This window comes from Barbus barbus, assembly GCF_936440315.1.
Source record: "Barbus barbus genome assembly, chromosome: 12".
NCBI classification, from domain to species: Eukaryota; Metazoa; Chordata; class Actinopteri; order Cypriniformes; family Cyprinidae; genus Barbus; species Barbus barbus.
This window is the reverse complement of record NC_136740.1, coordinates 28,064,435-28,077,203: the sequence shown is the minus strand read 5'-3', so window position 1 is coordinate 28,077,203 and position 12,769 is coordinate 28,064,435. Positions and strand designations below refer to the sequence as shown.

At 36.9% G+C, this 12,769-nt stretch overlaps 1 protein-coding gene across 4 annotated transcripts in view; it reads right to left on the bottom strand.

Annotated features, from left to right (window-relative positions):
* Nucleotides 1–12,334, bottom strand: part of LOC306878468 (OTU domain-containing protein 7B-like) — a 34,587-nt gene extending 22,253 nt beyond the window's left edge. For all 4 annotated transcript variants that reach the window (XM_079430858.1, XM_079430860.1, XM_079430859.1 and 1 more), the window contains exon 1: nt 12,121–12,334. The gene's annotated coding sequence lies outside the window, so the exon portion shown is untranslated. The remainder of the gene's footprint in view (nt 1–12,120) is intronic.
* Between the last annotated feature and the right edge of the window lie 435 nt (nt 12,335–12,769).

Genomic DNA, 12,769 nt, shown 5'->3' with positions numbered 1-12,769 from the left:
CCCGACGGGCTACCTTAAAATACAGGGCTCCCGCAGGTCCTTAACGCTCTGAGCCCGACAAACGCGAATACGCGTTTTGGGGCAGATTTTCCTGATGAGGCAGAAATGAGCTTGAATTACTCTGCCATTTTTGATCGTTCAGATAAGAGCAATACACCATTCGAATCTGTAAGGGGTCTTCTTTTATTTATATTCACTCATAATAACAACTAAACTTTGTGCGTTTGAAGAATAAAGAAAACAAACAGCGTGCGCTCTCGGTCTTCTCCGTCTCCGCGATCTGTTTTCAGAAATGCGTCACTAAAATGAAGTGTAACTCAGCGAATACTCAACACAGAAACATGAGAGTTATCTCTATAGAAAGCTTGAAGTGTCTTCTTTCAAATGAAGTACGTCATATCGAAAACAAATATTCTGTGATGAAGTAATCCGTATGAAACCAACACAATGTCCAGTCTGTCCCGTCTAACTCATTATTTTTTAATGAGATCCCGCCCCCTCGCGTTCACATGCAAATAACCACGTGACCCACGCGCGCGGAGCATAAACAAAGCGTCAGTGACGAGTTCGTCGCTGCTACTGTAACTTTCTGGAAGAAGACGCGCTGAGTAAAGGCTGGATTTCCCTCAAAATCGATCTGATGAGTAAGTAATGTTTATTTTATTTTCTGCATTAGTTAACGTGTTATTGTGACATAAACTTGAACACATTACTAGTTGGGTTGTTCCCAAACTACAACACGATAAATGCTACGCATCTAAGAATGTTTAGACCATGTTTATTATTAATAATCTGTTCACAAATATATTTTAATAACGTGCTAAACGATAACAATTAGTTCTCAGATATAAAATATATGTTTTATAGTACGAAGTATATCCTTTTATAGTACAGAGTCTATGACTGCAGAATCATATCTTTTATACTATAAAATCATACATGATGTTCAGGATGGCTATAATTCCTGACTAAAATGTTTGAAATCCAGTAAAACATTGTGAATATGATGGGCAATTCATTGTTTTTAAATTTCTTACGGCGCGAGTATAAAACAATAAAAGTAATATGAGAGTACACTGTAACATGATGAATGCTACGAGTCTAAGTATGTTTAGAACATGTTTATGATTAATAGCCTACTCTGTTCAAAAATAGATTTTAATAACGTGCTAAACAATAATAATTAGTTTCTCAGATATAAAATGTTTTTTTTTTTTACGATAATACAAAGCATGAATGAGTCTATGACTACAAAACCTATATATATATATATATAGAGAGAGAGAGAGAGAGAGATGCTCCTGATATAAACATGCTCACAAATGTTTTTTCTCTTTTTTTGGTTGTTTGTATTTTATTGAATCAGACACCTGCACCACAGATGATGAATCCTGCTGACTTACAGTCTCTTCAAACTGTTTTCCTCTGAGAGCGCTGCACTAACATCAGAAGTTCAACTTCAACAGAAGAATCTGTTGCAGGAACATGTCAAAATCTGTTCACATCTCTGTGGTTAGATCAGTGTGCACAATAATGTGTCTTTGACCTTCATTATGTATGTTTTGATTATACTGTGTTGTAAATAAAATACAAATCATTTAAGAAACCCATTTTTTCAGTCTCCTCACACTCTCTCTCTTACCTGCCTCAGTCACAGTCACACTGATGGGCCATTAGCACCTTTAGGGGAGGGCCCTTTGTCTCTCAGGTGAGAACCACTTAATATTCAAGCCCATTAACACTCCCTCGCATATTGGCTCTCGATCACAAAACATGTCTTTAAAAATTTAAATCAATGTATTGTTTTCTGTGAGCAAATAAACAAGATGATTTTCACATAATTGTGAAGTAAATATTCTAGCCTACAAGATCTGGTTCTCAAAAGTCTTGTGATCAGTTGTTCTGTGTGTGTTTTATGGTCTTATTTCAGTGACTTCAAAATGTTAGTTTTTCACTAACCACGCATAAACGTTGTTTTCTCAAAAACACAATCATGTACATAAATGCTGCTAACATAACATTGTAGCCCAGTTTGTGCTGTTTACAGTGTTATTAGACTTTAGCCATTTATATTTTTATAAGCAACTGAAAAAAGCACAAATGTCAGGGCATGTCGAAAGTTCTCTAGGTCCCCAAAACACCCTCAGGGCCCAGAGGGTTAAAAACTCTTCGATTTAGTTATAACGTTAAATGGTATAAGAAATTAATTATAATTTCAAGAGGTCTTAGAGTTGGGGACGGAAAGACAAGAATCGTGATACGGCTTGATTAAACTTCAAAAGGCAATGATGTCATTGAATAAATATGAGCGCTGCACATTTCAAAACACGGCACGGATGTCTTTATGTGAATGTATCTGAAGGGAACCGACTGTCCTCAGAAACGCATCGTTGGCATTTTCATTTCATCTTACCCATAATGCCTGATAAAGCAGCGTTTGAGAGCGGACGGTGCTGCTTAGTAGCCGCTATATTAAGCCGCTCCTAAAGCGCCACCTCCTAGCAGAGAATGAATTTGCATTTCCAATAAGCCTTTCTTGCTCTTTATTTTCAGATCAATGCAAATGTCGACATGTTTTTAAGCAGCAAACACAGAGCTGTAAATGAGAAAGAAGTTAATGTGCCTTATAAAAATCTAAACAATTAGACCGTAATATTTATTCGTTTTAATTTAATATAATAATTTATATGCTTGATTTATCCCTTTTCATAAAAATGGTCTAAGGCTGAAATGCTGTTGTATAAGATTTTTGTTTTTGTGAAAACTTGTATCTGAACCGTAAATCATGTAATTTTATGGCTTAATACTGTATGTTACCATAAACATTGTCCAACCCCGCTCATACTGTGTTCATTTTACTTGTGCAGCTCTTAAATTGGGTCATAAATTGCCTTAGATTTATTTTAAAACATTCTGCAGATACCTTGTAAATAGTAAAATAAAATTCCTTCCTTCATATTTGTTGATATTTGTGTATTGAAAATATTTTTCATTGACAGACTTCTATCTGATTTTCTATATGTAAAAAAAATAAATTTTATTTGGGCTAGTTAAATTTTCAGGCTACCAAAATCTGAGGAGTACCTGCCCGAAGGGCCACCAGGGATTTTGACATTTTTGAAACAAGCCACTTGTGTATTCTTCTGTGCCACCTCTGTAGTACAAATTTATTTCTTAAATACGGATTTCATTTGATTGGTATCTTATTCTACTTGTTTTTATTCCGTTGTTTTAATTAGAAATGATAAAAAGCTTATAAATATATATTTTTTAATTTTATATAAAATATAACACTTTTAATAAAGTTAGAAAAATGCCATTGCAAAGGTAAAAGGTAAAAAGGTAAAAGCCATCCCAACAATGGACTCTTTTCTCTGCTGCGTTCAGGGAGGCGCTTCCGCTCCGTGAAGGCGAACACGGAGAGAATGAGGAGGAGCTTCTTCCCGCAGGCCATTCGGAGTCTTAACCACTCTCCACTCTAATCACATCACCCCACACTTCCACTTTGCACATTTTCAAATACAATCTGCACTAATTTGTAGAAGGTCACGTAAGGATAAATGAGTGGGACTTACATACCATTTGTCTTTAGTATTCCTTTTACTCACTTATACACTTTACTGCACTGCACAGCACACGGACACTTTATCACTGACATACACTTTACTTTTTATAGAATCTATATAGAATCATATTCTATTTTTATTCTTCATATCTATTTTTATTCTTCATATCTATTTTTATTCTCATATCTATTTGTTATTTTATTGCTAGTTATTTTATTTTATTGCTAGTTTATTTCTGTATATATGTTTACTGTACTTTTTCTATTTGTATTTTTGTAAACTTGAGGTTTTTCTTAATTTTGTTTGACAATTTGTTGGACAGTCGTACAATACATTTCACTACATGTCGTACTATGTATGTATATGTATGTGACAAATAAAATTTGAATTTAAAAATAAAATTCCCTGTAAATTACTTTAAGGGGTCAAATATCACCGCGTAATGGGAAGGTTAATTTTTGATCAGAATTTTTGATTATTGATTTGAAGGTGCTCCTAAATTGACCGTGCTCCTAAATATTTTAAATTAGGAGCACAAGCGCTCCTAAAAAGAAAAGTAAGCATAGAGCCCTGCATTACACTTAAATCAAATCGCGATATGGACTAGTATCTGTAAATATTAAGCCGCAAATATGAATTTAAATATCGATTTAAATATGAATCCTGCATGTTCTGGGTTTTGTTTACTAAGTTACTTTTACAAAGCGTGCATGGCTCTCGCAGTGATTTCAGCGTCTGCCATCTCATAAATACAACATCTCCAAAACTGATCTGAGAGTCACTTCACAAGGATTTTACCATTTCATTCGAGTAAAACTAGCGTCGTATATCATATACACACAGAACTTTAAAGGTATTCACGGCAACCTGTCAAAAAAAAAGTTCGGTTTAACTTCTTAAATTATTTTTATTTTAATAGTAAATCCCCTTTATTTGCCAAAAATGAAATGTTTAATTTTCCTTAATTAAAATATAAATTAAATCAATGTTTTATGCCTTTATCTGATAACCAGTAAAATTTAAATACACAACACAGAATTTCTGAGGGGGAAAAAACATGTCATAAGGCTACTGTAAGAATAAATAAAAATTGTTTGTATGCATTCAAATAACTAGACATGCTAAAACACTGAATTTCATAACAATAAAACATAAGATGAGAAAACAATTAAACATTTCATACGGCCCTATACATGTCATTTTTGTTGCACTTTCAATAATGTTAAAATGTTAAATTTTAAATTTTAATTAATTAGACATGCTTTTTGATTAATAATTTAATTTGACCATTAAAAAGGAGTCCAGGAAAATTAAAACGGAAAAAAATGAATTTAGAAAAAAATAAAACGGAATTTGGGAAATAATAAAACCGATTTCATAAGGCCCTATAAATCTTACATTACATTTTCCTCTGTGTATTACACAATTTAACTAATTTAAACATAGCTAACATTAATCAACTGTGGAGTTAATGACACCAGAGTCAGCAACTAAAGAGGATTTGTTTGAATATGTTATAGACGCTGTTTCTCTTCAGGTGGTGTCTGCTCATGCAGAGCTAATGAGCTAACTCACTAGTGACAAACACCAGTGTAAATGAGCAAGATAAAACACTAACTAGCCATCTGCTGCTCATAATCCAAATTAGTAATGTCAATCAAAACACAAAACCTAAACTAAGAAGACCAAACAATCGTGATCTGAATACAAATGCAACATTGGGAGAAGAAACTCAGAGCTGAAATGATTTCTGAGGTTTGGAACAGACCTCCTCGACAGATGTATCAGAAGTCACTGATGAAGGCTAATGGGATGAATGATCCCCGTGGTTTTAGAGCTGCATTAATGAGCCCAACTGGTATCAAGCAACCACCACTGCTGAGATTGAAAGCAGGAGAGGCTGCTTGTCAATCATAACTTGACTCATGCTTGTCACTCTCACACCATGTCCTGACCAGGTGTGACACGACCATTTGAGTGTCAAGTAATTTTTCTGTTCTCACTGAATGCTGACAGAAATAACAAAATCACAGCCAACGGCAACATATTTGAAGTTTAAAAATTTTGCCCTATTAGCAAACATGGTAGAAAAAAGATTAAAGTAAATACATTTAAAAAATAAAATGGCCCAAATAAAATGAAATGTTTTCTTGCTAATAATATGCACATTCTTGTGCACACAAATTACAGCAGTAGATGATAGTATTATTTCATGTCAATGTATGAATCAAACAAAGTCTTGGAAGATCTGATGAGCCTAGCAAACTTGGTTCTGGCATAATCCATTTTGCATTGGGATGCGTAGTATTATTATGTAACATCACTGCTAGGGCTCTGTGATGCGGCGAAGAGGAGATAGAGCCGGTTTGCTCTCAAAACCCAGTTTGCACCCTCTCACTACTGCACCAAGACAGGCCGTGCAAAGATGAGACACTGAGGCCTGAAATCAAAGGCCGTCTCAGGGGGTTGGGTGGGGATGTGTACACTCTCGGGAAATTCAAGGACTGCACCACAGATATATGCTCTTCAGCATCCTGTCCAGCCCTCATTAAAAGTCATTAGTGCAAAGCAAACCAATTGTTTAGCCAGAGCATGGAGTCACTGTTAATTTGTCCATTTGCAGTTAAGCAAATGTGCCAAACAGTCCAAATGCAGTTCCCTGTGACTCCTAATCAATATGTTCAATTGCGTTTGCCATTTCCCGGTCATAAAGAGGGACAAAATAAATAATTTTTGAAAAGAATACATAGGCCTTGTGCTGCTATGTTCTGTCACCTCCCTTCTCTGGTCTTAACAGCAATTTGTTTTGGTACGATCAAGAAGTTGTACAGTGTAGAGAGATCAAGCTTTACCTTATCTTGCCTTGTCCATCCTCACTTTAAGTTCATATTATTCCCTGACAGACTGACTGACTAAATAAAATAAAGTAGATTAGTAAATATAATTAAACAAAAATAAATAAATAATAGGCTTGTTGGTCAGGAAAAAGGACAATAATCTAATCAATCACCTGTCATTGGCAGGTGTGGCAAAACGTTGTTGACTAAACTATTTTAAAATGTCAATTATAATATTGGGAAATTGGTCAAAAGTCTGATAAGAGAGACGTCTTGCAAATGTAAACTTAACATATTTGGAGCGCTCTGTGGGACTAACGCTTAGAAGCTCTTATCAGCAAAGTGCCACGTTTAGAAAAGCCTGTTCTTGACTACTAAAAATAGCCATATATAATCATAGTCCAAAAAAAGCAACACAAAGTACAAAGTAAAGTCTGCAAAACAGACAGCAGTGAGAGAGGAAACAGGAGGGCAAGAAATCTGGCAAACCCCCACGCTATGAATAACATGGAACACAATGCACTTTATTGATATGACTGAGAAGTCTTTTTTCTTTTTTTTTTTTACAGTGAGACGAGCTCGCAGTCAATTATGTAATACTCTATTTCAGTGACAGTCTACAGCTGAAGATAAGAGAATGATGTCACAGTCAACTTGTTTTTATCTCTGATGGGTCACCGAGTTTAGGACAGGCAGTGTATATACTGTACGTTAGTAACATATGCTGAGCTAGAACATCTACTAAAAAAAAAAAGTTTGCTAAAGTCTACTTATATCTTACAATACAAATACTAAAAGAAAATCCTATCAGAAAGCCCACACAACATCTGCCTCAACAGATTCTTCCAGCTACCAATAAGAGTGCAGTACCCCATTTATTGCATTAAAACCCATTCTTTCACAGATTTGAACTAAAAATCAGTGAAGAAATTGCAGAAAAAAAAAAAATCCTACTGAGCCAGCCATCTTGGTAGCACAATGGCATTTCTGCATCATGACTGCTGTGCTGCAAAAAATAAGAGATAAAAATACAAGATAACGACAGTTATGTTTTCATTGACCCTGGCAAACAATCCTCTAAAGTTTTCACAGTGCAGGGGATTTTGCCAAACCAAACTAAACAATGTTTGGACGACAAGTCATACTGTACTGTGTACATGGCTTGGGTTTCCCCTCTGACTTTGTCACATTTATGTATTTGAATTTAACAAACACACCTTAGAAAACCAGTCGTCTGAGCAGGAATAGTGTGAAGCACGCGATCAGGTCAGGCAGCTTCTGTCATTTGAAAAATTAGCAATTCTCACTGTGCCATGGGAAACTCCTACAAAGGATGCTATTGTTGTTTGAATGATTAATTTGAGTTGTTGCATTTACGTTGATGCTGTTATGCAATCCACATTAATGTGGCAGGGTGTGGTTTGTGTTTTGATTTACACATTCTTAAAAGGCACATGTATTTAATGAGATTTTATCTAACGTTGCTGCTTCCTTTCATCAAGCAAAAGTAGTCTACCATGACCGTAAGTAAACTCAAAGAAACTTATCTGTACAAAATGTTTAAGCAAGTCAAGCTTAACTGCTTTGTTGTTGAAATAAGACACTTCAAACAAACCAATTCAAGGAGTGACTTCTCACCAGGGTAAATAGAAAAGTAATACTTCTTCCATAGCAAACGAATGTATTATCAAGGAGGACATTTGGAGCACACAACAAACCATAGACAGCTCATCATGAATTATCCACAGCCTAAGGCAGCTACTGCTCATGTGAATCCCCACGTGCTGCAAACTCGACAGTCAGGCATCTTTACGTCAATCCCTGTGATGTCATCCCAGGCAAAAGACTCCTCTTCAGCTTCTCTGGGATAGGATTACGGCTGCTCTGGATCGATACTGATGTTCAGGGCACGAGGAACGAGCCATGTGATCAGCACACTTTCACACCAGGCACTGGGCCCAGTGACAGTCACAGTGCTGGTGGCTTGGGTAAACTGATGGTTACATGGCTGATATTGTTTATTTGACTCACTGGCCACTATTTAGGACTGGCGGTTCTGCTTTTGTTGCACAGTATAATCTGTGGTGCTCTGAAGAATAGCGGTTTGTTAAGGAACGCTGTGAAGTTGACGCATAGGTCTGGGGCAGCGAGGTATGCTGCTAGCGGGACTCTCCAGAGTAATGAATCAAACCGTGGGCACTGGCTGTCGTCACATGGCCTTTTGGATAAACCAAGAGAACAGTTAGTTCCTAGGAAGCTCCGTGTTATAGAAGAAACAACCTCCATTTTAAAGCTACAGCTTAACATCTAGCAATTAAACAAGTTAGAAACAATGCTCTTTGACTAGACATAATGTGAGCAGTCAGTCACTTTAATCCAGGGTCAATTCACCTGGAGCAAACTGCTCGATCTAGTGCTTCGCTCAAGGGCACAATGCTGATGGTGCATATCAGATGAACACATATAGTTCCTCTATATATATATATATATATAAAGAAGCAAGAAGTCTAAAGCTGAGGGTCTCATTTCAATTTGATATGGTGCCCGTGTTTATCAGGGCAGATGATTGTTGTGGGAGCATTTTGGCTCAGTGCTAACACTGTAAGTGATATGAAGTCTCTGCCCCACCTGCTCTCATTCACCAGCTGTTCACAGGCCCACTGGTGAGGGGACACCTCTTAAATTTTCATAATTAACAAGTAGCACCTGCAGGATCTTACCTGACACCCAGCTCACAATTAGCTCTCAAAAATAACTAAAACAAGGAATTACACATAATCAGACTGATGTGAAGCTCTGAATATAAGCATTGGTTTCCAGGTGTCTGAAACGCATCAAATATTTTCACATGCCATGATTGGTCAGTTATAAACAATGCCTGCACGCTATTTGTCACACTCCTTTTCATTCATTACCTTCAGCATGTAGGTAGGAAAAGGAAAACAAAGCCAAAACGTGAACATTTTAGGCAACTTAAAAATCCCAGACAGGACATGTCCATGAAAAAGAGGATGTATGGTTACCTTACAGGTATCACTATTACTATTAAATAGTGACGATCATGCAATCTGCTGCAAACTAGATCAACTTAAAAAAAATAAAAAATATTATTGAACAATTCCTCTGCTGCTGAACTATGCTGACTATTTAAACATGCTTATCAGCAAAACTTTTAAGCATGTTTTCATCATTAGCACTCTCTCTAAACTGTTTTACCAATTAAGTAGCCAAAAAACATTAATAACATCATGTAGACTAAGAAATGAGGGAGCAGAGACCTCCAAAGCACAGTCCACTCTTGTTCTTCAGTTTCAGGTGTGCTGGAAATAGAGTATGACTCAGAGGAAAAAACCCCTAAGATCATGTAACTTTCAACCTGTTTACTGCAAACCATAAAACAACACACTTTTCTGGGTATTACACCAGGGCTTTGTGGTTCTGCGTAAACTGTACAATGAAAAGAACAGTAGAGCATCTCTAAAACAGCCCATTTATTCCGTAACAGTTTATGGTGTAAACCCAAGAGCAACACACAATAATGACATTAGTCTGAACATGCTGAATTAAAAAAAAAATCCTATGAACGTCACCATGACTAACAGACAACTACAGGTTAGCAGAGCTACAGAACAGTAAGTGTTAAAACATCCTGCTTTAATCATAAACCAAGACAACGTAAAATAACCACTTAGTGAACCGTCCTGGGGTGTGACATGTTTTTAAACTGCATATAAAACTACGTCAAACAGCATTTCTTGAATTGCATTATAATTATTGTTCATGCAGCTTTCATGACTTCATATTAATATAGAAACTGCATGGAATATTTCTACTTTTGAAAAGCAATTTGTCATAGAACATGTTGAAAAAAGTGAATGCCCATGTTCATTTGTCAACTATGCAAGAATAAAAACAAATACGAAATCACAATGAGGCTGATGTACTGCGTTTAAACTACGAAGGCTTAGCTACTATTATTTTCAAGGTCCACACAAGAGAAAAACAAGCCCAAACAGTCTAAAACCCCAAGACTTTATTTGCATGTCCTACTTTCATGTTTAGGGGTGGCTGCCTTCACTAAACAACAAGCTGACAAAAGAGCTTGTAAATACAGAGCTGAATAATTCAGGGCTGAGTGTAACCGTACCCACACATTGTAGGGATACAAACCATGGCAGCAAGTGCCCACAGCTTTCATTTTAAGCGGGGTTCGATAATGAGCGCGACACACTCTGAGAACTCTGTCAAATTCCACCAGAAGAAGAAAAGAAGGACAGTTGTGAAAAAAAAGAAAAAGATTATTAACATAAATTCCTTGGCAGTTCACCTGAGATAGGCGCAATCACAAAACAAAACATTTCACCTGTCCTCGGGTGGTTGCTGTAATATACAACTAAAGATGCAAAAGGACTTTGTTTGTGTTTAGCAAACTCTTATTTTAATTGATTTTGGCAAAGGATGTCCCGCTGTTTATTCTCAATCGGTGTTAGACTGCTAATTGAAATAGTTTATCAATAGCGTGACGCATGATGTCGACATGGCAGTGCCCATAAGCAGACAACCAGTTCCACGTTGAATAAAATATGATTTTTTAGATGACTGAAGTGGTTGCTATTTACTTCTACACGAGTAAAACTCTTTAATTATCAAAAAGTACTGTGTGCACCTTTAGCTTAACACTGTGCTTTTCAGCCAAAAATATATATATTAGTACTAGAAAGGTAAATGTCTAATACATGTCTATAATAATAATATATGTCTGCTAAATGTATGTGTACCAACATTATAAGTCTTTAATATTAACATTTATTCGTAAAATATACTGAGTGCACCTTAAACATACATATATATATATATATAAAATTAATCTTCTTCTGATTAAATACTTTTGTTATTTGCAAGATGATCTTTAGTTGAACTGGTTTTTATTTAGTTGAACGTAGATCAGGTCATCATATAACACAATGAATAAATATCCACAAGAAACCGTATAAGACACACTGCACACAACATAAGCTACAGTCCATACAGCAAGTGGCAAACAAATATGATGCACAGGTCAGCATCACAAACATACCTGTATATGACAACCACATACCTGTGAAGCACGAAGGGTCAGTGGGCTGAAAGGAGTGACCACAACCATAGGCTGCCAGATGGTAGCTTCAAAAGTGTTCAATAATCTAAAACACTTTCACTTCTTAATAATCTAAACCTTTAAAGCCACGCAGTTTGTCCTTCTTCCAGACTGTCATTGCTTGACCAGGTTAGTTAGCAGCACGGCTAGTTAGCGGATAGCGAGCGTCTCTCAAAGTTGCTGGGGCACAAATATTGCGTTAGCCCACAAACTGAGAATCAAGTCTTGTTATATACAATCGAGAGCATTTAATAAGACTTGTAATGAACTTTTATAATCTGTGACGGTTAGTTAATATAGTTTCAGCAGTTAAAGAAGGGTCAACCGTCCCCCTCAGAGAGTGTCCAGCCTAAAACATGACCTAACGGTCAACTTTCCCTTATTAACGCTCTACTTTCACACAGTTGTTCCACAGAAAACATCTAATCTGGCGTCAAACTGTGTATAGAGGAAATAACGTACACTTTGCTTTTATCACCGACACTCAGCCACTGATGAAAATCGACCCGGTTCCGTTACAAAACGCTCGTGAGGTGTTTTCAGGCTCGCGCAGCTAAAGCTAATGCAGTTGCGCGCTTACCTCGAGCGGCCTCGCGGAATTTCTCTCTCATTTCCTCCCACTCTGGGCCTTTCTTTCGCAGAAAATCACTTCCTCCGGGGGTAATGTGCTATTCAGCTTTGTGTAAATGTCAAAATACGTCTTGCTTCTTGTCTTACAAAGACTTGACGACTAAGTACATTCTTACTCCCACAACAACAACGTCAACCAAAGCGCTACAAATCCGCCCATCTATGGAAAATCAACTGAGCGTTTGGGCCAATCAGAGAGTGAGGTGAGTTTGACAGGCACATGCGTGAGCCAATGGCGGTAGGAGTTTCCTTTTAAGCTCCGCCTGTGGGCAGAAAAGGGCAAATGTGAAGAGAGCGTGTGAGCTCAGTGTTGCACGCTGGTTGGTTAACCACATTGTACATGATGGGCATCGGTTCGAGGAGCCTATACAAGAAAATCGGACCTGAGTGACAGTGACAAAGCAGTAAGGAACAATTTTAAGGGGGACCGTCTTAATAGTCATGATGCAAATTGATGATGCTGGAAAAATGTCATCAGCATCCTGTCTGGTCAATTCCACGTTCTGTCAGCATGACCTCAGAAGTTATTTTTCCTTTGTGACAAGTTAACGACTATCATTTCAGTGGAAAACTGGCCTAAAAACATCTAACAGAGATGA